Consider the following 26,628-nt stretch of genomic DNA (forward strand, 5'->3'; position numbering starts at 1 on the left):
CAAGAATTTGAATTTTCGAAAGTCATACTTTATATTTTTCGACTTCCAGATTCTGATTCCGCAATCTGTTTGGCCAAATTAAGACTCGAAATACCCCAAATTGATAGTCAAACTCGAAAAATGCTTATACTTAAGAAGTCGAGCTTTGAACAATTAAATAGGATTGGGACTGATAGATTATTATTGTTTGAAGGTACAAGAGACTCTCCGGATCGTTCAACAGCTCGACCCAGCTCTTCTAGATCAGTTAAACCACGTGTGCCAGTATTCACCCATAAGACTCGTAAATTTTATGATTTTAGAGATTTATTTATGTTATCCATTAGTAATATAGTGTTATTATAAATTAGGTTCGAAAACTGTAACAGAGCGTGGTGGAACCAGCAATCAGTAGATCTACTATCTGAACCCAGTATCGAGGTGTGTTCCTGTTTACTACATAATGGTTTTATATGTTTTGAAATATGGTATATTATATATGGTTTATTATTGTTGGTATACCGATTTATTGTTGATGATTTATGGACTTTGATGACTGGTATATGGATATTGATTTTGGGATGGATTGAACTACAATTGTATAGCTCTGATCAAGCTAATAAACGGGCCTAATGTGACTCTTGAGGGCCCCAAGATGTTTCATTAGGTCGGCTTTCTTTTGCTGTGTGCTTAGGGTAAGCTATATGGACTTATTGACTTGGGATTAAGGATACAAGCTTCATAACCTATCCTTAAGTCGGCTTTCTTTTGCTATGTGCATAAAGTAAGCTATATGGAAAATAATTTTGGAACTACTGATGGTGTACCAGAAAAGGGTTTAAACTATGATTTTCAAAAGTTAAACTCTTTTACGAATTTGTGAGATTTACTGGACTATAATTTGTTTAATGTACCTATTGTGATTTTATATTAATGTTGGGACACACTGAGCCTAGCTCAACTTTCGAAAATATTTTTTCCCCTTTCAGATACTGTTGGTTAGATACCTCGGTTCGAGCACTTGGAGGATCAACATATCTCTTGAAGTATATCTGATTGTAATATTTTAAACTTGCAAGTTGACTTTATTCTAGTGACATGGATCTATTTTAAAGTATTGGATTTTATAATTATGATACTTTTGCTAAAACTATTCAGTTTATCGTATTTTTGATTTTAAGATATGTTTTAAATTAATTTATTACTAATTGGTTTTATATTTAAGAGTTGAGTTTTAATAGTATAATTTATTATAATTTCATGTCATGAATAATGTGGTTTTACATTGATTGGATAACGGTTTCAGAAAATGTCTTTAAGAATCATGTATGTGATCCACTAGACTTAGTCGAAACGCATAGGCCAGGTCTAGGGGGTTGCATGGTGTTCCATTGTCTATTATTTCTGATCGAGATCCGAGATTTACTTCGAGATTTTGGAAGGCGTTACATACGGCTTTGGGAACAAGATTAGATTATAGTACATCCTTTCATCCACAAACTGATGGTCAATCTGAGAGAGTAATTCAGATTCTGGAGGAGGGTTGCGTAATCAATTTTCATGGTAGTTGGGAGAACTTTTTGCCGTTGGCTGAATTTGCTTACAATAACAGTTATCAGACCAGCATTCGTATGGCACCCTATGAAGCACTCTATGGGCGTAAATGTCGCACTCCGATCTGTTGGACTGAGCTGCGTGATAGGAAAACGTTGGGACTGAGTTAGTGCGAGAGACGGAGGACACAGTCAGATTAATTCGTGACCGTCTGAAAGAGGCATTTTATAGGCAGAAATCTTATGCAGATCAAAGGAGGAAGGATATACAGTTTGAGGTTGGAGATCAAGTCTTTTTGAAAGTTTTACCCTGGAAGAAAGTATTGAGATTCGGGCGTAAGGGTAAATTGAGTCCAAGATTTATTGGACCAATTCGTATCTTGAAGAGGGTATGACCTGTTGCATATCAGTTTGAGTTGCCTTCTGAGCTAAGTCGTATTCATGATGTCTTTCATGTATCAATGTTGAGGAGATACCATTCAGATCCAGGTCACATTATTCAGGTTGAAGTAGAGTTGAGACCAGATTTGTCATATGAAGAGGAGCCCATTCAGATCTTAGAGAGAGATGAACGAGTTCTTCGAAATAGGCGAATTCCAATGGTCAAAGTTCAATGGAGTAATCGAGGCCCCTTAGAAGCTACTTGGGAGACATTGGAGTCAATGGAGGCTCAGTTTCCTCAACTATTCTCATAAGGTAAATTTCGAGGACGAAATTTCTTGTAGAGGGGGAGAATTGTAACAACCCGAATATTAAAAAAAAAGTATTAATTGAAATTGGAGGTAAATTGTGAAAATGGGTGAAATTAAGTGACTAATTAAAATTTATGAAAACTTGTATGCCATTTTCAAAGTAAAGGAAATTCAGGGACCAAGCCCTGAATTTCCCCTAAAACTGTCGGCAGAATTGGTGTTATAAGCGTGTTTTCTGGTTTTAAACCAGAAAACGCATGATAATTTCTTAAGTTTTCCTCCTCCCGTGCCCTTACTTCCAAGCCCGATTCCGACGTCGTTCGACCTCCAATCGAAAAATTGAAACCACCGTCGTGTTCATCTTCGACCCGTGAACAAAACCCAGTAAATCAATTATAGCGAAACGCTGCCAAACGACGTGAATTTCGAGTCAAAGTCTCGACGTTTATTTAGCTCTATCGCCGGGAAAATCTTAAATTCACCGCCGATCGTTGCTCCATTTACGACACCTCCTGCACCATCGTGTTCCTTGTGTCGTTGCAAGTCCATCGGTGTCAACCTTCTTCGCCGTCGACGGTGGCGCGTGAGGAAGTGGAGCAGTTAAAGATTCGGCCGAGTTGAAATTCGAGCTCTCCTCCGTTCAAAAATTTGAACCGATCGTTGTAAGTATCTCGAAATCGCTCAAAATAATTTTTAGAAATTTTTCCGGAATTTTTAGGCCCCTGGAGGTGGCCTCACGCGCCACACGCGCCGCCGCAAGGAGAGTGAGCTGCTGGAAAAACCGGTTTTGACCGGTTTGACCGGTTCGAACCGGTTTGACCCGATTTGACCGGTCAGACCCGACCCGACCGTTGACCTTTGACTTCCTTTGACCAAAACTTAAAATGGCTTTGACCGACCCTTAAACGACCGTAAATCTTTTCCGAGTATACCTATTCTGATAGTTTTCGACGTCCCGAATCTGTTTCCGAAGTCCGTTTCGTCATCAATTCGATAGTTTGACTTTGACTTTGACCAAGAATTTGAATTTTTGAAAAGTCATACTTTATATTTTTCGACTTCCTGATTCCGATTCCGCAATCTGTTTGGCCAAATTCAGACTCAAAATACCCCAAATTGATAGTCAAATTCGAAAAATGCTTATACTTGAGAAGTCTAGCTTTGAACAATTAAATAGGATTTGAGACTGATAGATTATTATTGTTTGAAGGTACAAGAGACTCTCCGGATCGTTCGACAGCTCGACCCAGCTCTTCTAGATCAATTAAACCACGTGTGCCAGTATTCACCCGTAAGACCCGTAAATTTTATGACTTTAGAGATTTATTTATGTTACCCATTAGTAATATAGTGTTATTATAATTAGGTTCGAAAACTGTAACAGAGCGTGGTGGAACCAGCAATCAGTAGATCTACTATCTGAACCCATTATCGAGGTGTGTTCCTGTTTACTACATAATGGTTTTATATGTTTTGAAATATGGTACATTGAAATATATGGTTTATTATTGTTGGTACACCGATTTATTGTTGATGATTTATGAACTTTGATGACTGGTATATGGATATTGATTTTGGGATGGATTGAACTACAATTGTATAGCTCTGATCAAGCTAATAAACGGGCCTAATGTGACTCTTGAGGGCCCCAAGATGTTTCATTAGGTCGGCTTTCTTTTACTGTGTGCTTAGGGTAAGCTATATGGACTTATGACTTGGGCTTAAGGATACAAGCTTCATAGCCTAGCCTTAAGTCGGCTTTCTTTTTGCTATGTGCATAAAGTAAGCTATATGGAAAATAATTTTGAGAACTAATGATGGTGTACCAAAAAAGGGTTTAAACTATGATTTTCAAAAGTTAAACTCTTTTACGAATTTGTGAGATTTATTGTACTATAATTTGTTTAATGTACTATTGTGATTTTATGGTAATGTTGGGACACACTGAGCCTAGCTCACCTTTCGAAAATATTTTTCCCCTTTCAGATACTGTTGGTTAGATACCTCGGTTCGAGCACTTGGAGGATGAACATATCTCTTGAAGTATATCTGATTGTAATATTTTAAACTTGCAAGTCGACTTTATTCTAGTGACATGGATCTATTTTAAAGTATTGGATTTTATAATTATGATACTTGCTAAAACTATTCAGTTTATCGTGGTTTTGATTTTTAAGATATGTTTTAAATTAATTTATTACTGATTGGTTTTATATTAAGAGTTGAGTTTAATAGTATAATTTATTATAATTTCATGTCATGAATAATGTGATTTTACATTGATTGGATAACGGTTTCAGAAAATGTCTTTAAGAATCATGTATGTGATCCACTAGACTTAGTCGAAACGCATAGGCTGGGTCTAGGGGGTTACATAGATTACTCAACGAGAACCATATAGAAAAAAACCAAAAATTAAATCCCCACCATTTAACCAATCCCAAGTTTGGCTAAATTATTCGCTTCACAGTTAGCTACTCTTGACACATGACGAACAATAACCCCTTTTTTAATCACAATCTCTGCAATATCTTTAACAATGGATACAAACATCGGAGTTGTGCTAGCTGGATTTTTTATCCAATCCACTGCCATCGCACTATCAGACTCCAAAATAAACCTTTGATTCACCGACAACCTTGAATCTAGAAACAAAATCAATCCTCTCCTTATTGTCATCAATTCAGCCATAATTGGAGGACCGGATCCCACTTTTTCTGAGAACGAACCCATCAGCACTCCTTTCTCATCTCGGACCAGCCCACCAATGACGCCCTTCGACCAACATCTGTCCATAGCACCATCTACATTCACTTTAACAAAACCAGTAGGAGGTGGAGACCAACTAACTACTTGTGGAGACCTCTTTTCAGCGAACATTACACTATCAGCTAGCGTCAGATCACCCACAAGACTATCGAAAGAGACCAACAATTTTGGAAATTTTGAAGAAAACCATGTTGCCACTATGTACCTTGAGAGAAAAGATAGCAAAGCACAATCTAATTTCTCATTATTAAAAATAATATCATTCCTCATTTTTCAAAGTGACCACAAAACAGCTCCTGGGATAAAACCCCCAAACGCATGACATTGGTACAAGATCAAACCAAACTGAAAATAAGGCTTTGGGGCGTTCCGGAATTGCAAAGGAAACATCCTACCAGCGCAAAAAGCCATAACCCCCAAGACACTTTTCAAGAAAAGAATAGGTGAAAAACCGTTTCTTGAAACAACCCACAAAACGGACAATATGGATCTCCGATACCTTGCACACCACGTTTTATTAGCTCAGCCTTGACCGCAACCTTCTTATGCACCACCTGCCAAATAAAAGATTCAACCCTAGGAGGAGCTACACCAGCCCACACATTTCTTTCCCACGGAAAACTATCGACCAAACTTCCAAGAAAAATTTTAAGACAAGATTTCACTGAAAATCTCCCATCACCTTCTCCCGCCCATACAAGACTATCATCCATCAATAATGAAGGATTTAAATTATACAACAAAGCCATAAGCTCATTCCATTGCATCAATTCCCAATCGACAAGATTTCTCCTCATGGCAATATACCAGAAACAGCCTGACGAATTAATTTTTCTGAAATCGGCGATCTTCCCATCCTTGTTGATTGATAATGTGAACAAGCGATGAAAACGTACCCTCAATGAAACTCCGTCCATCCAAGCGTCATGCCAGAATCTTATTGAATCTCCCTTGCCCGCCTTAAGAATAAAGTTACTCCGCAAACACACCCCAAAGTTTTCGAATCAATATTGTTTTTCCACCAAATTATCCTTTTCCACCGGGAGTTCTTCTCGTTGGCAAACTTCCAAGTCCACTTTCCTAATAAAGCTCTATTCATGAGCTCTAGATTTGGAACCCCAAGCCCTCCCAATGCCTTAGGCTTGCAAGCAATCTCCCAATTAACCCAATGAATTTTGTTTTTAACACTCGACTCCCCCAGAGAAAACTTGCCATTATTGAATTGAGCCTCTTCCAAACACACCTCGGTAATCTGAAGATCGACATGAAGTATATAGGTAAACTTGGTTCATTGTCTGCCATCGTCGATCGTCAAGACAGAGTCTCAAGCCAGGATGGGGTCACTCCAAGTTCTAAACGCCTTGAAGGCTAAGCCATTGACACCAACACCGAGTAATGGGCTCATGTATGTGGAAGCGGTGATCAACGAGAAGCCGACAAGAGCCATGGTAGACACGGGAGCTACCCACAATTTCGTGTCTAAAGACGAAGCCAACCGTTTGAGCCTAAAGTACACTGGGAGCACAAGATGGCTCAAGACGGTAAACACACAATCGGTACCACTCCATGGCGTGGCACGAGGGGTCGAGCTACGCTTAGGAACTTGGAAGGGCCAAGTGAACTTTTCTGTCATTCCCATAGATGACTTCAAGGTCGTTTTGGGGTTGGACTTTCTCCGACAGGTAACCGCTATCCCTATGCCTTCCTTTAGTTTCGTTTGCATCTTGGAGAAAGGGTCTCCTTGCATGATCCCCACGGTCGAGGCACCGAAAGAGCAAGGTCGAGATGCCACACAACTCTCAGCCATACAACTTGGTAAAGGCATCAAGAAAGGGGACATTACTTACTTGGCCATGCTAAAGGAAGATGACGAGATCGAGAAAACGGATGACCTACCATTGATCATCCGTGAAGTCTTAGAGGAGAACAAGGACGTGATGCCGCCCGAGTTACCAAATAAACTTCCCCCAAGGCGTGAGGTGGATCACAAGATTGAGTTGGAACCCGGTGCCAAGCCGCCAGCCTTGGCACCCTACCGAATGGCCCCTACCCGAACTTGAGGAACTTCGAAGGCAACTCAAAGAACTAGTTGATATGGGAATGATTCGACCTTCGAAGGCACCGTATGGCGCACCGGTACTCTTCCAAAAGAAGCACGATGGGTCGTTGCGCATGTGCGTCGATTACCGTGCACTTAACAAGGTAACCATTAAAAATCGCTACCCAAACCCTTTAATTGCCGATTTATTTGACAGACTTGGAGGAGCCAATGTGTACACGAAGATGGACTTGCAAAAAGGCTACTACCAAGTTCGAATTGCAGAAGGCTACGAGCCAAAGACCGCATGCATCACTCGATACGGATCGTATGAGTGATTGGTCATGCCCTTTGGTCTAACCAATGCACCGGCGACGTTTTGCACGCTCATGAACAAGCTCTTCCAACCGTACTTGGACCAGTTCATGGTGGTGTACTTAGACGATATCGTGGTATACAGTAACTCCATTGGGGAACATGTAGACCACTTGAGGATTCTGTTCAAGATACTTCGAGAGAACAAGCTGTACGTCAAAAAGGAAAAGTGCACGTTTGCCACCGAGGAAGTACACTTCCTTGGACATGTAATCGGCCACGGGAAGCTATTCATGGACGGGAGCAAAATCAAAGCCATAACCGAGTGGGAGCCGCCGGCCAAGGTAAGTGAGATGAGGTCCTTCCTTGGTCTAGTAAATTATTATCGCCGGTTTATACAGGGTTACTCGGCGCGAGCATCATCATTGACGGACCTACTCAAGAAGGGGAAGGTGTAGGAGTGGTCCGAACAATGTCAGAAGGCCTTTGAGAACATGAAGGCAGCAGTTAGCCAAGAACCTGTCTTGGACTTACCCGACTTTACCATGTCGTTTGAGGTGCATACCGATGCATCTAACTTCGCTATCGGGGGAGTATTAATGCAAGAGGGGCATCCGATAGCATTTGAGAGCCGCAAGCTAAATGACACCGAGAGGCGGTACACGGTGCAAGAGAAGGAGATGACGGCCATCATCCATTGCTTGCGGGTATGGAGGCATTACTTACTCGGCGCGCACATCACCATCAAGACCGACAACGTGGCGACGAGTTATTTTTAGACCCAGAAGAAGCTATCACCAAAACAAGCTAGGTGGCAAGACTTCCTAGCCGAGTTCGACTACACGTTGGAATACAAGCCGGGCAAAGCCAACGTTGTAGCCGATGCCTTAAGTCGAAAGGCAGAGCTCGCCGCGATCTCTCTAGCCAAGGGAACCGTGTTGGAGCGCATCAAGGAGGGCCTTGAGCAAGATCCAATGGCAAGAGAATTAGTAAAGCTGGCTAGCAATGGCAAAACTCAACGGTTTTGAGTAGAGAACAGTCTACTCTACAACAAGGGACGGCGAATCTATGTTCCAAAGTGGGACAACTTAAGGCGAGATCTTATCAAAGAGTGCCACGACACCAAGTGGGCTGGTCATCCGGGTCAAAAGCGCACTATGGCATTGCTAGAGACAGCATACTTTTGGCCCCATATGAAGGATAGCATGGAACTTTACGTGAAGACTTGTCTTGTGTGCCAACAAAACAAAGTGGAGAACCGACAGCCGGCGGGATTACTGGAACCTTTCCCAGTTCCCCAAAGACCTTGGGATGCGATCACCTTAGATTTCATTAGTGCATTACCCAAGTCCGAGGGATACGGTTCGATCATGGTCGTCGTGGACCGATTTTCTAAGTATGGGACATTCATACCATGCCCCAAGGATTGCACTGCGGAGGAGGCTGCGCGAGCATTCTTGAAGAATGTCGTGAAGCCTGTTCAAGTTGGCGATGGGGGTAGCATTCGATTTTGGCAAGATGTTTGGGCAATGGATCAACCATTAAAGATCATTTTTCCGAGATTGTTTTCCATTTCCTTAAACAAAACTGGAAAATTATCTGAGTTTGGTGATTTTAGCTCAGGCAGCTGGTTTTGGGATATACATTTAAGAAGGGAATTGAATGATTGGGAATATGAGCAGTGGTCTAATTTGATGACAATTATTTCAAATATTTCCCTTTCGGTTGATTCATCTGACGTACTGGTCTGGAAAGGCACTGGAGATGGGGTATTTACTGTGAAATCTTGTGTTAGTCAGTGTTATTCAGGGACCTCAAGTTCATCAGATGTTAATTTCTGGAAGAATGTTGTTTGGAGTGGATTACTGCCTCCAAGAGTGGAGACATTTGTACGGCAAGTTGTTCTACAGAAGTTGGCAGTGAAGTCAGCTCTTGTTAAAAGAGGTATGATGGGTATAGATGACTTGTTGTGTCCTTTCTGCAAGCAGTTTGATGAGACACCCTCCCATTTATTTTTTACTTGTTCGGTGGTTTGGAGCATTTGGAATAAATTCATTAGGTTCTGGAACATTCAATCTGTCTTTCATGTTGATGCAAAAATATTTCTCCTAGCATGGGCTGATTTGAGGATTAATTCAACCATATGGTCATTTATTCCAGGGGTTGTCCTATGGACAATTTGGAAATTCAGAAATTATATTGTTTTTGAAGGAGGAAAGGTAGATCAAGCAGAACTCTTCTTTTTAGCTAGATTCAGGCTAGCTTCATGGTACTTAGCTAAGTACAAACAGGTTTCGATCTCTAAGGATTTGCTTATTTCAGATCCTTCCTTAGGGGATTCTTGTTCTCCTAACTCCAAACTGATTGCAACTGTGATTAATTGGTCCCTCCCCCAAAGGGCTTCATCAAATTAAATGTCGATGCTGCTACTACTACTGACTGGAAGAGAAGTGGGATAGGTGGTGTTTTGAGAGATGATAACGGGACAATCATTGACTCTTACAAGGAATCCGAAGGTCCTGGTCCTCCTACTTTGATGGAATTGAAATCTATCCTAAAGGGCTTATCTTTCTTTCACACTATACGACACAGATTAAAGGATCTGTTGATAATTGAGAGTGACTGCAGGGTGGTAGTTGACTGGGTTAGGGATTTCGTTTCATGTCCTGCTGTTTATGCTTACATTGTTAAAGATATTATTGAAAAACTTAGACTGTGTGAAGGTGTTATTAGATGGGTTAATAGGGCAGCTAATCTAGAGGCAGACGCTCTAGCTAAGGCTGGAATTGGTTAATATTTATGTTGTTTTTAAGGTTGTAACTATTTAGGTTGTCGATTTCCTTTAAGGAGTTTTAGGTTTTTGTAATATATTGTATTAAGTTTATTATTAATAAAATCCAAGGCACTCTTTTCCTCCTTCCGCTGATTAAGGAACTTTTTCAGAGTTCCATTAATCATGAAGGGGGTTTTTAATGAGGCCTAATATTCCTATAAAAAAAAGGAGCAAAGGACCAACTTTATCAACACCACTCTACTAGCGATGGATAGTGATGCAGACTTCCACCCGATCAATTTTTTATAGAACTTTTGAATAATCGGATCCCATAAAGAAACTGAGTTTTTCTTTGGCTCAAGAGGAAGCCCCAAGTAGTCCGTTGGGAAAGAACCCACTGTGCACCCTATTGCAGCAGCCCACTCAGAGATAATCATGTCATTCATGTTGATACCGAAAAGCATGCTCTTTGTAAGATTAATCTTTAACCCTGACATCAACTCAAAAACCATAAGAACCCTTCTCACATTCTTCAACTCTCCAATTGACGCATTACAAAATATTAACAGATCATCTGCGAATTGAAGATGGGAGAGCTCAAAAGATTCACTCGGACTCCCAATCTCAAAACCTCTAAACAAGCCTAACCTCACATCTTTCGATAACATCAAGCTCAAAAGTTCGCCAACCAAATTGAATAAGAGCGAGGAAAGAGAGCAACCCTGACGAAGACTCCTCGCGATCTGAAATTCATCTGAAGGAGAACCATTCACCAACACCGAAATGGAAGCCGTAGAAACACACATTCTCATCCAAGATCCCCACCTCTGACCAAACCCCATGCAATCCACAATTTTCAATAGCAAATTCCAATCGATTGAATCATACGCTCTTTTGAAGTCAACCTTAAACGCTACTCCTTTAAGACCTTTCCTCCTCCAACAGTCGATCCCCTCATTTGCGATAAAGGAACAATCCATGTTTTGTTGTTCCGGAATGAAAGCAAATTGGGAAGGGCCAACGACTGCGTCCATACATTGTCGTAATCTTCTGGATAATACCTTTGACAATATCTTATAAAGTCCACCCGCAAGGCTTATCAGTCTGTAATCCTCCACATCTTTTGAATTCGACTTTTTCGGGATTAAGGTAATGAATGAATGATTTACCCCTAGAAATCGCAGAAAAACTTCACGATGTCCTCTTTTAGTTCCTGCCATAATTTTTTGAAGAACCCCATTGTCAATCCGTTCGATCCTGAAGCCTTGTTGCTATCCGACGTCGAAATTGCATCCCAAATTTCTTCCACTGAGAATGGTCTCTCCAAAAACAAATTTTGATCATTTGAAATCTTGGAGAAATTAAAGTCCATCGCCTCCACCTCAACTGTAGGGTTCTTATTAAATGCTTCTTTGAATAAAGTAACCACGTTAGCTTTAATAACATCAGGATCCGACGTTAGTTGGCCCCTCACTTTCAGCGCTTTAATAGCATTCACCCTTCCTCTATTTGTTGCACACATATGAAAAAATCTAGTGTTACAATCACCCTCCAAGCACCACTTAACACGTGATTTCTATAACCACACTGCCTCTTCTTTTTTGTATAAATCCCAAAGCTTCCTTCTAGCAGAACCCAATGATTCCATAGAGACAAAAGTGGAACCTTGCTGCATTTCCAATTCCGATTCGTGAATAATTTTTTCTAATTCCAAAATTGATCCTTGTAAACTGCTGAAACTGTCTTTAGACCACTTCTTCATTACTAGTTTTGAGGTTTTAAGTATACTATATATCCCTTTCCTTCTACTACCCAGCCTTGCTCTCTGGAATTTCTCAACCATCTTTTCCTTGAAGCCCTCTTCATCCAACATGTAATTGAACAATCTGAAAGGTTTCGGCCCCCAATCCACGCCCTTGCTTTCCAAAATAACTGCATTGTGGTCCGATAATGATATCATGTGCAAACTTTGAATCAAAGATGGAAACACCGACAAGAAGTTCAAGTCCACTAAAAATCTGTGTAATCTGACAAATGTAGGACAATCCCTGTTATTGCTCCAAGCAAAATTACCTCACGACATAGGGAGATCATTCAGGCTAGCTCTCTGCACAAACTCGTTAAAGATTCTTATTGATAACCTGTTGTGACCTCTCCCCATTTTCTCTTCATGTGACAGGTATGCATTAAAGTCTCCTCCCAAACAAATAGGACCTTCCAATTGCGACACAAAGCCTAACAGTGTCTCAAAGAAGGATTCTTTTTCCATATCAACAGATGGCCCATACACGTTAATAAACCAACATGAAATAGAAAAATCTTTCAGATTACCTTTAACTGCAATAAACCTCTCCTGTACATGTTCAGTCTCCAACTCCAATTTATTTTCGTCCCAAAACGTTAACAATCCTCCTGCTGACTCAACCGCTGGAGAGATAAAGAACTCGCTCAACAAATTCCCACCTAACCTTCTCCTTAAGGAAGGATTGATACTCTCCAACTTCATTTCTTGAATGAACATCAGCATTGGCTTCTTCCCTATGATAATATTCCTCACAGCCCGAGACTTCTCTTTTCTACCCAACCCCCACACATTCCACGTTATCATACTAAAACTCGACATAAAATAAAAGATAAAAATACCTACTTCCCAGAGAACATCAAGTTCCACCCTCCATCCTCCTTTCCTCAAACACAGTCTACGCCTTTTCCATGAAAGCCTTTTTTCCTCCTTGGAAAGTAACACCCATCAAGTTGCTTACTTCCCAAGTAACCCGAACTTCTTTCTCCTCATTCGAACAATGGCCTAAGGAATTAGCTTTTTCCTTCCTTATCTCTCTCGAATTACCCCTTCCCCTGCTTCTACTATATACTGTTTGTAGGATTTATTCCCACTTCTGGTCCTTGACGCATTCCTCTCTAACGAACGACCACGTTTTGGAGAACTTATTCTCTTGGAGAAAGACCTCGACGGGGAAACTAATTGTTCACCCCATCTATTGATACCTGACAAAGTTTGCGACGTTGACAATATGCCTATCTCCATCTTGTCTTTCTCCAACTCTATAAAATTGTCTCGTCTCGGGACCTCAGACTCGTTAATTCTCGAAACAGAAGCTGCCACTCTAGATGTCGGAGACTTTTGGGCAGAAGAAACATATATCTCCTTGGATTTCTCTCCAACCTCCTGATCTTCTCCCTCCCTTAACATCCCGTCAACTTCGCACTGGTTCTCCGGTGTATCTACAACCCATTCATCAGAAGAATCACCATCGCTCTCAGCATTACATACCTCTGAATGTTCGTCAGTCGACAATTCTACTTTAATTTTGATCATATACAATCTTCCATTGGAATTAATAGAGATTGTCTCTGGGACATCAAATGGGCTACCCACCCGAATCACCATCTTCGCTACTCTGCAGTCCTGCTTCATCAACATTTCCTTCTTAATCTCTACTAACTCCCCCCACCGAGAGGCCAAAGTGGAGAAGAAGACCTCATTCCAGTAATTTAAAGGAACTCTGATTAACAATACTTCACAAAAAGCCAAAGGAACACCTTTTTCCGATGCTACTGGTCTCAACCAGTCGAACCAATAGTTGAGCTCCAATGATTTCTCCTCCAGGGCTTTTGACATTTCCTCCTCCGACTGAAAGGACACTAAGCAAGAATTCGTGGTGTAACCCCATCTCACAACGCTAGCATTAATGCCATCATTGTGTAAGGCTCTCTGAATTAGTTGCACATCATACGTCTGCTTATGTATTCCAGTCAACGTCTTCTTTAACCAACTTCTCTCCTCTACCGGGATGTAAACATAAAAAGGGACCTTGGTAGCTTCTTCTCCCTTTTTCTACCTACTTACCACCCTTGCTGACGAACACGTAATTCCCATCAGTTTATCTCGATAAGAACTACCATCATGAAACATTATAGAATTTACCTTTCCCATCAGATTTCAAGGATTGAACCACCGTCTTCTTCTTTATATCATCCTCAGCAGACCCATCAACTTCTTCCCAAATGTTGTTTCTGATACTTCGCCACCCTAACCACCACTCTCCTCCCATCAATCAACACATTGTCAACCTTCGCCACTGCTTCCATAAGATCTTCATGACGCTCAAAGTGAACGAATGCGAATGTTGAGTCTCTATATTTCGGTCTCCTATTGACTCTTGGAATAAACACCTTAGTAACCTTACCATGAAGTTGAATATTTCCCACAAATCACCCCTAGTAACTCTTCTACTCAGATTGTCGACAAAAGCATACCAAGGGGCTCTAGTAATGAGAGAACCCAAAAAATGATTTCCGCTCATATTTTTTCTTGTCGTTTGGAATATCTTCATTACTAGTTTAGGTTGGTGGATGCAGAAAATTCCGGCAATGAAAACCCAGAAACAGCTGCAATATTTTCGAAATCTTCGAACTAGTGAACAGTAACCCCTGAAAATTTATCCAAGTCTTCTACTTGAATTAGAGAGAGATGTCATTTTTCCTTTAACAATCTGCCGCCACTTGTCTGAATCAGTAGGACAGTCGGTTGTTGCCCCCAGAACCTGTGTAAAAGCCCACGAAGAAAACAATGTATAAAGCGGCAGAGAAATCTGGGCTTCCGAACTGTTGTGAATTGAACGAAGAAGTATTTTCCTGGAGATGTTGATGTCTCCGGACGTATTACTGTGCGTGAAAACACGGAGGAATAGTGGCAGAAGCTGGTTTCGTCGTATCCTTCAAAGGTATAATTTCGGTGAACGGCAGTGGGTCTTCACAGTAGAAGTTGTGTTTTGTCGCGAGATTCCGGCGAGCACAATGGTACGGTTGAAACGAACCGAAGGAATGCTGGTGGAAAAAATCGACAGAGAAAGGCTTGTAGATTTGCTCCGATTGAAGGGGAATCTCTTAAAAAAAACAGGAATATGTTAAATGATTTCCAAACTTCAACGGTAGATCTGCTCCAGAAGGAAAATCTCTCAAAAATAAGTTGGGATATGAAATCCCAGTGAGAAGACGATCCTCTCTAAGAAAAATGATGACAATCGGAAGTTGGTGAACGGCGGCAGACGGCGAACGGCGATTTGTTGACGGTGGACGACGAACGGCGGATGGTGGAAGGTTGACGACGGATGGCGGTGGTCTAGGCTGGGATTGGGTTGGGTGTTAAAAAAAGGTTTGGTTTACGATCACATGAGAATATTTTTGAAAAAAAGAGCTCGCTCCTTATGGAAAATTTTGATAAACTTCAAATAAGCTAAATGAAAACAAGGCCGTGTTCAGTAGCCTGGCCACCTATCCACACCTTCCCTACCCCCTGCCCACCAAAACATCACACCTTCCCAACCCCCTACCCACCCAAGTCTTCTTTGCTCTTGCCCCACTTTGATAAGAACATCCTCCATTAAGTACCAACCAAAGAATTCTATACTGAGTGCACTTATCACTTATGGTAAAGTTTCAAACGACGCCAGACAATTCTATTAGATATCCTTCCCACCACAATAATTAGAACATGCTAAGGAGCGTTTAAAGCAAGTGGAAAAATACAAAAGTATACAGCCATAGCCATCATCAAGGCCACACATTGACCATAGTAGGATATGAGAACTTCCAGAAATAATGAATCTAAACAAACAAGAGTAAGCATTAGGCTATTACCTCACATATTTGCAGTCAGGAGACACCGTTCCCATAAAATGTTGGCAGATGTACTGATATAATCTCCAAGCATCATTTTCAAGAACATCCTCGGTTGCTGGTCGCATTGGAGTTATAGGAGGATGATCACCAACATCTGTTCCTGTCCTTGGTTTATGATAACCTTCAGTGAGCAGTCTATGGGTATAACCACTCCACAGTGGATTATTCTCTAGTAACTTAAGTGTGCCTTTGAAGTCAAATGATGAAGGATATGCTGTACTTTCAGTTCGCGGATAGCTGAACAGCCAAAATTCCAAAACGAAAATAAATATCTAATTACTACTGGAACAGTAATGGAAGTATAAAAAATATGCAGCTAGATATGAAGTAAAATGCAACACTTTTATTTATTATAAAGCTTTCTTAACCTTGCTTATTAGAAAACTTGCAATTAGTGAATCTTACCATGAACCCTAATTTTCATGGCTCAAAAAGGCATTAACCCATGATTTAGTCAGGTACATAAAGACCAATCACACTATTTTTTTAATGGATTATTATGTGTCTAAACAGTAAGATAAAAATAACAGTGCATGCATGTATTGTACTCTTCCTACAAAATGACAAATAAAACAAAATTCCAGAAAGAACATCCCTCTTAAACCTAGACACGCACAACTCTTCCTATCAATCTCCACCACCCTAAAAAGACAAGGTCCAGAGTAAATACTCTTACGGTATCAATAAAACAGAGTTTAGTACTGAGCCTTAATCATCAATCAAATATAAAAGCAACAACTAAAGTACTAAATCATCCAGATTTCATTTCTAGTAGAAACCTTTCTTTAGAAAATAATGCTCCTGTCGAGTCAAGGTAAAAACAATACCAGTCCTTTTAAACAAAAGGATCATCTAAATAGCTAGCTCTTTAGCAACACTACCAACATCAGTGCCATAGGTTTAAAAGGTAATATCCAAGAATATTGATGCAGAATCTCTATTATGCCTTCTTCATTATAACAAATTACAATGAAATAACAAAAAATTAGTAAGATACAAAGAAACTCGATGTAATCTAAAATAGAGAGAGAAGAGGACCTTATGAAACCTCGAGTATATAAGCGTTCAGCAATCTGCATGGCTGTCTGAGGGCCATAGCCTAATGCACTTGAAGCTACCTGAACAAAATTAATAAGGGCTATCTTGATATATATATATATATATATATTATTAACTTGTGCTTAAAAACCATTTAAGAATCCGAAAAATTGATTTCCATAAGTCCAAAAGGTTGGAATTGCAGATTTGAAGTTTTCATTCATTTCAACATGAAAGTTGCTTCGAGGACAAGCAAAAGCAATAGCTAAGATACTTGCTGGTCATTAATTACTTGTATGCCCCTATTTATTATTATTATTATTATTATTATTATGTTTACATAACAATTTGTGCCCATTTTGGACATTTTGTCTCAAACAAACACTTATCACAGTAATGTCAGATGGGCGACATTGTGACCACAATTTTCCACCATACTAGCAAAGTCGCACTAGATTTTCTAGTCCTACTCATAAAAACAGAAAAAGCTCAACAAGAAATTTGTCCATAAGGAATCAGCAAATGCAACAACAGAATAGCTTAGAAAGAACGTTACACAATTGAAGGCAATCTATATAGTCCTTTCCTTGTTGGATACATCAATAGGCTATTCATATAACAACTACCCATTAAGGCAAAAAATTTATAACCATCATGTCCAAAGTAATTTATAGTTCTTTTAAGCAGCTATTTGAGAATCAAGTACAAATTACTTTTTACATGTAAAAGATTAACAAAAGCAATTCATAGTTCTTCTAACCTTCAAAAGATTAACCGTGTTGAGACCAGAAGGTCGACCTTTGCTTTCCTGTTTTTCTGATACATCAATTACTTCAAGAATGCCATCTTCTGTCACCAACTTTTGAAACATCATAGCAACCTGAAAATATACATAAAACATGAATTAGCATCGGCCTTTCAAACACCAAGAGAAACATCAATAAAATCTTAATGTAACAAGGACTTACCTCTACATCGAACAACTTTTGACGTTTCCATTCTAGCTGAAGCTCATAACCAGTCTGAATAATATAGGGACGTAATGCCCAAAACTTTTCGGGTTTAAAAGTATTAATTTGCATATAACGCTGTACGCAAAACCCAAGTGTAGGAGTTTGACATGGTCCATAGCTGAAATAAGAAATCAATTCATATATTACTGTATACTGCTCCAAAGTTGGCCAAAAAACACATTTGTTGCTGAGAAGCTGAAAATTAAAAAAATCATTTCTATTAGGTAGTGTAACTTTAAAGAAAGAGGATGACCTAAAAAGCAAAAAATCAACATTTCCTTGTCTGAAAGTAGAAGTTAAGGCTAAAAGTAGAAATAAGTGAGACCATAAACTTAGGAAAGAAGCTCATAGATCAATATCCAGAAAACAAAATTGTGAATAAGCAAAGGTAAAACAACACCAAGAACGACATGTCATCTTGCAAAACATAGGCTATGCTAAATGAATCAAACTTGAGTTTTAAAGTGGAAACTAATATTGATGAAAGATAATAAACCAATGACTGTGAAATAAGGGTCAGAGAAACATAGGTGAGAGCTGAAAGAAAGATCTGGTTGTCAACTGGAGCCCAGTGGATGGGGTAAAACTCCCTTTCACCCTTATTTTTTTAAAATAAAATTTCAATTTTATTCATTTTAAATTTATTAATATTGAAACTTCCATTTATTCCTTCATCTTTCGACAAAATTAAAGTTTTAATATTTTTAAATAATCAGTCGATAGAAATATTTTTTATAATTTTATAATTATTTATACAAATGTAATTTTAATAATTTTTAATTACTTATTTTATATATGTGCATGTACACACACATATCTCAATCTAATGTCTTTAACAAACATTTTCTCTCATCACTACAAATCAGCTCACTGCAATTGTTGCTTTTGCATTGAAACACATATCCTACTATTTATTTCAAGACTCAATTAACTAAATTCACCTCAACCGTTGTTTTAAATGTCACTAGAACTAATCTCACATGCCCATCCAAACTAAATTATCAAACCTGTAGGCGCTCTAATATAAGGCAATGATTAGTATAGATGTTGTCAATAAAATATTATTGTCAATAGAACTACAATATAATCCTAGACTCTTGGGATAAGAAAATGAGAACTGGCATGCACAAAATTCTCATATCTGTGAGCATAAAATTATTATGCAAATGAAAACGCAATAGAACTAAAGGGCACATGAAAACCCCATAAAAGATATGCATAAAGAACTAAAGAGTGCTAAGAAAGATGAAAGAACTGACGAGATAACCCTGGAGTCAAGGTTCCCATATTTTCCTTGAAAATAACTAGTTTGAAATCGTGTAAATGCAACACCGACTTTCAAATCTATCTCTTGTCGAGCATCCACCGCAAGTGCCTCGTGTCTGTTAGGTTCCACCAGGTTGTCCATAGCCTTCGAAATGTCCTTCTCAGTCACCGAAGAAAACCTAGCTCGATAAACCCTTTTCTTTGCCTCATTCAATGGAAACCGTGTACACTCAATCACTGCAAGAAATTTATAATAATAATAAGTAAGCAGACATGCAAATCTATCATTGAGAAAATCTCTACAAATAATTTCATGTTTGTAATTAATTATGGGGAATCTCTTTGTTGAAAAATACATATGTATGAGAGAGGATAGTCTGTGTTTAAATGATATTCAAAATTAATAAGAAAGAAATCATGAGGAAAATCGCCAATGAAAAGCTGAAGCTTTGTAGAGCAGAAATAACTTCAAATGCTAAAAACAAATGCTATTAATTGGAACTAAGGTTTCCATATGCTGAAAGGTAAAGAATAAAGCAACATTCCAGTTTATGTCAAATTATATATCCTTTCAAGCCACTCCAAAAGTTAAAGTCAGAAGTTTGAAACCCTATCGATGGAGGATATATCATATCCAGTATAATGCCTTATAGAAGCACAATCTTTCTTTTTCTTTTCATCAAAGTAATTATAAACATGGTAACATCTATACTAAAGTCCATCAAAGTGGGGAATGAAGTCACTTCAGATCCTAATAGGATAAAAGACTCAGTGGTGGACTTTTTTAAGGCTCTGTTTCAGCAGGAAAATACACTGGAGGTAGATGATTTGGACCTGGAATTTCTTAATCTTTCGAATGAGCAAAGTATGGCTCTTGAAAAGCCATTTTCTGAAGAGGAAATATGGGAAGCAATTGCCAATTCGGATTGTAACAAAGCGCCTGGTCCTGATGGGCTAAATTTAGGCTTCTTTAAGAAGTTCTGGTCAAGTTTGAAGGAAGTGTTGCTGCTGTTTTTTAGGGATTTTTATGAGGGGAAGGATTGGGATATGGAGATTAACCACTGTTTCATTTCTCTTATTCCAAAGAAGGTCAATCCGGAGGGGCTTGATGATTTTAGGCCAATTAGCCTTGTTAGAGGGTTTTATAAAATTCTTTCAAAGGTTCTAGCTAGAAGGTTGAGTTTATGTATTAATGAAGTTATAAGTCTGTCTCAATTTGCATTCATCCCGGGGAGACACATTGTGGATTGCTCCTTTATTGCAAATGAAGGTATTGACTTTTGGAGGAAGAAAGGATTGAAGGGGGTGGTATTTAAGGTGGATTTTAAAAGAGCTTATGACTCGGTGAATTGGGAGATTTTGATGAAAATAATGGGTAAAATGGGATTTGGAGTTAGATGGTGCTCTTGGATACTTAAATGTGTGTCAACAGCTTCTATTTCTATTCTAGTAAATTGGAATCCAACAGAGAAAATTCACCCTTCAAGAGGTCTAAGGCAGGGCTGTTCATTATCTCCGATGTTGTTTAATTTGGGGGGGGAGTTGTTGCATTTACTGTTGGTAAAAGCAGTGGATAAGGGGTTGTTTTCGGGTTTCGAGCTAGGTACTCTAGATCGATCATTCATGTTATCTCATTTATAATTTGCGGACGATCTTATAATTTTCAGCAAAGCAACAATTCGCGATTTGCTGAATGTTAGGAGGGTGCTGTTCATTTTTGAGATTTTGGTGGGATTGAAGCTGGATTTGACAAAAAGCAGAATATTTGGAGTTAATGTTGAGGATGAGGTTCTAGATGCATGGGCTAAGGAGATTGGGTGTTCAATGGGTTCTTTTCCTTCGGAGTATCTTGGGCTACCATTGGGAGCCAAGAGGAATTGCTTTGCCTTCTGGGAGCCTGTTGTGCAGAAATTCTATAGTTCATTGGTTGGTTGGAAGGCAAAATCCCTATCGTTGGCTGGAAGGGCTGTTTTGGTTAAATTCGTTGTGTTCTCTCCCCATCTACTTCCTATCTATTTTTTGGATACCAATTACTGTTCTCAACAAGTTAAACTCTATTGTGGCAGGTTTTTTATGGGGAAGTTCGGCAGAAAAGAAGAACATCCATTGGTTGAATTGGAAGTCAGCGTGTAAGCCAAAGAAATTGGGAGCTTAGGGATTCTGAACTTGCTGCTCTTGAATAGGGCTCTTTTGGGGAAATGGGTTTGGAAATTTGCTTCGGAAAAGAGCTCTTGGTGGAAAAAAGTGGTGTGCAGTGTGAATAATTTGGATACAAGTGCTATGATGATTGGGAATAATTGGACAGTTAGAGCTTCTTGGATTTGGAGAGGAGTTATTCAAAAAAAAAATTTCTACTGATGATTTTGGGGATTGCCTTAGAAAAAACATGTGTTTGAGAGCTGGAAATGGAGAATTAGTGGAGTTTTGGAATGATACATGGTTGGGCATTGTTCCTCTGAAGGAACGATTTCCAAGACTTTTTCATTATCGAATAACAAAAGGGGTAGAGTAGCAGATTTCAGAGTGAACAGTAATTCAGGATGGGTGTGGGATATACAAGTGAGAAGAAATTTGGTGGATTGGGAGGTTGAGCAATGGTTGCAACTTATTTCATTGTTGAATAGTACGACTCTCTCATTATTGGAGGAAGATTGTTGGGTATGGTTAGGTAATGGTGAGGGTTGTTTTTCAGCTAAATTGTGTATCACAAGGTTTTATGACCAGGAGGGTAATGAGGGTGAGGAGGGTAATTGGGAGAGGCATGTTTGGGTAGGGGTTGCTCCTCCACAGGTAGAAGCTTTTGTTTGGCAAGTTGCACATCAAAGAGTAGCAGTGAAAGAGGAGTTGTCGAATAGAGGAGTGGCTGGGATTGAGGACCTCTTATGCCCGATGTGTGGGAAGGGGAAGGAGTCGATTTCACATTTGTTTTTGCATTGTGAGGTGGTTTGGGTTCTGTGGTCTAGATTTTTGAGGGGCTGGAATGTTTCTTTTGTGGTTCCTAATAAGGTGATTGACTTCTTAATTTTGTGGGATGAGTTAATTCCGAGATCTACAATTTGGAAATTCATTCCAAGGGCAGTGTTGTGGTCGGTCTGGAAATGTAAGAACGAGATTATTTTCCAGAAAGGGAAAGTGGATTTTGCACTGCTGTTCTTTCTTGCTAGATTCAGAACTGTTTCTTGGTTTGGGGCGAGATTCAAGGATATTAATATTCCTTTCGATTCTCTAGTTGGGGATTTAAAATTGGCATACTCGATTGGAAGACAGAATCATAGGAGCGTTCCTACTTCTCGGTGGGTACCTCTGCCAGAAGGTTTCATTAAACTTAATGTTGATGGGGCAATGGTTAAGGGATGGGACAAAGGAGGAATTGGCGGTCTGATTAGGGATGACAGAGGTTTGAAACTAGGAACTTTCTCTGAAAAAATTGGAGGAGGTCCTCCTATTCTTGCAGTGTTGCTGGCGATCAAAAGATGTTTAAGTCTCATTGAAGAGTTGGGATCTTTTCCAACTCAGAGTATTATCTTGGAATCAGACTCGACCACGGCTCTCAAGTGGATTAAAAATCCAGATTTATGTACCCCGTTGTTTCAGTCCTTGGTAAGAGGCGTAGCTACTTATGTGGAAGGAAAGGGTATCATCTCAAGACATATTGTGAGAGCTGCTAATTGGGAAGCGGATGAGTTGGCAAAAGCTGGTATAGGATGATCTGTGATTATGAGTTATAGTTATTAAACTGGGGTGTTCATTGTGTTTTTTAAGGGGTTTGGTTTTTAGTGCTGCAGTTTGTGTTTAGGTTGTTAAGTCTTATGTTATAAGCAGACCATGGTTATGGATTGGTTGTATGTTATGTTCAAGATTAATACAATTCAGAGGCGCTCTTTTCCTCCTTCCTATGTCCTTCATGTTACTTATATAACATGTAGGATATGAAGGGGATTTTTAATGAGGCCTATATTCTATCAAAAAAAATCTATACTCTCATAAATTTACTTGATCATTGGATAAGTTCACGCGTCACAGAGCAACAAGGATTGCTTCACAACGATGTGCATAAAACAACATAAAGCGGACAGGAATTACCTTCAAAACAAATGTTCTCTCCTTCCCGATCACAATCCAACCACAGTACCAAATAACCACAACCACGAGCTTCTTGACTTAAATGTCTAGAAATATGCGCCTGATCAACCCAAAAAAAATTAGAAATTTATATTTAGAAAGGAGTTTATTGTTATAAAACATTTTATATAGTAACTCGTGCAAGTTGGTGGTTTTATGTAGGTCAACATTCTATGTTAAACTACAGTTATCTCCCCTGGAGGCATGAATTTTAGAGAATTCATGTACAAAATTAGTTTAAAATTTAAGTACAGATTTCCAGTGACTACGTACATAATTACATGAGTGGATCTGATAATAATCAACTAATATATAAAAACAAAATTCGTGTTTATTTTACTGTAGAAAACGGAGAAGATGGTTTGGAACAGAGAAGAGATTGTATTCTCTGTAATTGTTCTTATTTCAAAATACTACATAGGTTAGGCCTTTCATAGGCAGATTTACAATATGTATACAACTCTAACAATTAAATTACAATAAAACTCTAATTTATGTGACTAAAATTTACACTAACCAACTCCAACCGGCATGGTTTATTGTCATAACAATTTATATAATGTGCCAAGTGCCAGTTAGTGGTTTTATGTAGGTCAACATTCTATGTTAAACTACAGTTAAGTCCATGAGAAACATATATTAGAGTACTCATTTACAAAATTAGTTTACAATTCAAGTGCAAGTTTCCATTCATTCACTCAGTACATAAGGTGGATATATCTGATCAAATTAAACTAATATATGAATTTGCATACGGATTTTCACTGCAGAAGAGAAACAACTTCTAATTCTATCACCAAATTGCTGAGACAAATCCCAGCGTTCAGAAATATTTGTCAACTATTTCCATTACATGAATTGCTGAGATCAAGATAACAGAAACACAGTTGTTTTAGCAATACAAAGTTGACTCATATAAGCACTAAAAAGAATGGCATGGTAAAAAATTACAAAGGTTGATAGGAAGCCACATAAATTATATATACCTTTGGGTTTGATTCTGTCTTGATAACTGAAGCTTGAAATAGGTCTAGAGGATTAGTGGCATTCCAATCTTGATAAGATGCTGGAAAATCTACACTAGATTTCGCCAATAAGAGAAAAAGGAAAAACATCACCATAAGGAAATCAAAATAATAAGTTAGACAAGATAAGGCTGCAATAGGTAAACATAAAATGTAACAGTTCCCTAATATCTTCTACAAGCCATAATGTCATGATGTAAATTGCAATATAGCTTATACTAAAGTTCATTGCCTTGTATTTGAATATATTCTTAACTGAATCAAGAGAGTCAAACTTTACTATAATGTCTTTCCCTGAATCAAAATAATCTCATCGGGAGAAAGGCATCAGCATTCTAGGCGCCTAAATATACAAATCTTGGAAGCAGATAGCATGAACCAATAGAAAACAATCACACTTTCTTTGTTTCCAATGCGTAAGGGAGAATAAGGACCTGAACACGTGCCCAATAACTGAAGTTACTTTATAATGGACATGAATGCCAAGAAACTTTCCATTGAACTCGTGGACTTCTGTACTACCTCTCCTTGTCGACATCTGGCATATGTACTACAACTTGTAAGTAACTAGCAAGTATTCGATAAGGAAAACTGAAGTGAAAATGATATAACAAAGAGAAAGGAAAAGAAAAATGATTCAGCATTGTGCCCGACATGTCACAGAACTGTGCAATACTTAAAGAAAATGTTATTTTAAACCAAATCCAACACCAACAAAGGGGTATGAAATTTTCCAAACAGATTACTGTTTTCAATAAAGAAGCCGTGAGGAATGTGGCTTAAGAAACAAAAACTAAAAAGAGAATCAAACAAACAGACAAACCAAGCATTAATCGAATTGCTACAATTCAAATCAAGCCAATGAAAACATTATCTTAAAGGGCTTGCTTTCTTGAACTAATTAATTTTTCATAAATACTGAACCTTTTTTCCCTATAAAATTCCTTTTCTTTACGAGTGTCTGCTCTGACATTAAAGCCAATGGTCAATTACATCCTAAAGATGAAATATAATTAAGATTTAAGATCTAAAAATTCAAAATTTTCAACGCTCAAGTTCGGGAAACCAATAAAACTACAAGCGAATCTCACAAAAAATACGGGAGACTTCAAGCATACTTGGCCATGAGAGAGTACGGAAGCAATGGAGTGAGCGATGCTAGGCTTCTCCGCCACCTGCAAAAAACAGTGAGAACAATCGACTTATACATTAGACATGAAGAAAATTATTTTACACTTAATTTTATGCGTTTCGCAGCAAAAGGAAATTGAAATTTTTGAAAAGCTTTGTCAGATTGATTACCATGAGAACTTCTGGAGGCGAAGACATATTTGAATAAAACCTGCCTTCTCAATTTCCGCTTCTACTTTCCTTGTTGAGCTTTCCACCGTCAACTTCTTACTGTAAATAATACGCCTCGGATGAAATACGACCTAGTTTTAAGTTTACTAAAAAAAAGATAAATTACACGCCTACTCACTAAACTCTACTCTCTACTATTTTATTTACCATACTTTTAATTTTTTTAATTTGATCATTGAACTTTAGATATTAAAGTTTTTTTACCACTCATTTGATGACATTGATTATTTTATTATTTTTTCATATGACATGTCTTATTTTTATTAATATTTTAATATTATTTAGGATTATAATTAAAAATGAATTTAAAAATATTAAAATATACACTCAAAACCTAAAACCCCAATTCAAATTTCAGTGGTGAGTGGGTTAGTGCCCCCGACGGCTACGGTGGCCATCACGGTGGTCTGAGATGACCTTTTTTGGTGTTTAATCATTGATTAAGTCCAGGTAATCTCTATTTCCCCTTTAATGTTGAATCATTGATTTATGTGTTGGAATTTTTATTGTGCTTGGGGTTTGGTTTTAAACTAATCAACAAAGGGTTAATTCCATGGTTGTATTGATTAGTTCGGTTGAGGGTTGTGGGAGATGAACAAGAGAGTGAGGGGCAAAGGTGAGCTTGATCGTTCGCTGGTGGGAGGGTGATCACTGGTGGAAATATGAACTTGCCAAGGATGATGGTGGGTGGGGTTGTAATTTGGGGATTAGGGTTTGGGATATAATTTGAGCATTTAGATATAATTTAAGGGTATGATTGTAATTTTAAAATTTATTTTAATTTTAATCTTTTATATTAAAAATATTAATAAAATATAACATGTCATATGAGAGAAAAAAAAATAAAATAATCCACATCATCTTAGAGTGAGCAAAAAATTCAATGTCTAAAGTTTAGTGAGTAAATTAAAAAAATTGAAAGTACAATAAATAAAGATAGAAAAAATAATAAAATTTAGTGAATAAACATGTAATTTACC

General features: G+C 38.5%; 1 pseudogene; it reads right to left on the reverse strand.

The window, feature by feature from the left end:
- LOC120181827 overlaps positions 1 to 25,684 on the reverse strand; it is a 29,617-nt pseudogene extending 3,933 nt beyond the window's left edge.
- Positions 25,685 to 26,628: the final 944 nt, after the last annotated feature.

Source organism: Hibiscus syriacus, unplaced genomic scaffold (genome assembly GCF_006381635.1).
Source record: "Hibiscus syriacus cultivar Baekdansim isolate YM2019G1 unplaced genomic scaffold, ASM638163v2 tig00112536_pilon, whole genome shotgun sequence".
Classification (NCBI taxonomy): domain Eukaryota; kingdom Viridiplantae; phylum Streptophyta; class Magnoliopsida; order Malvales; family Malvaceae; genus Hibiscus; species Hibiscus syriacus.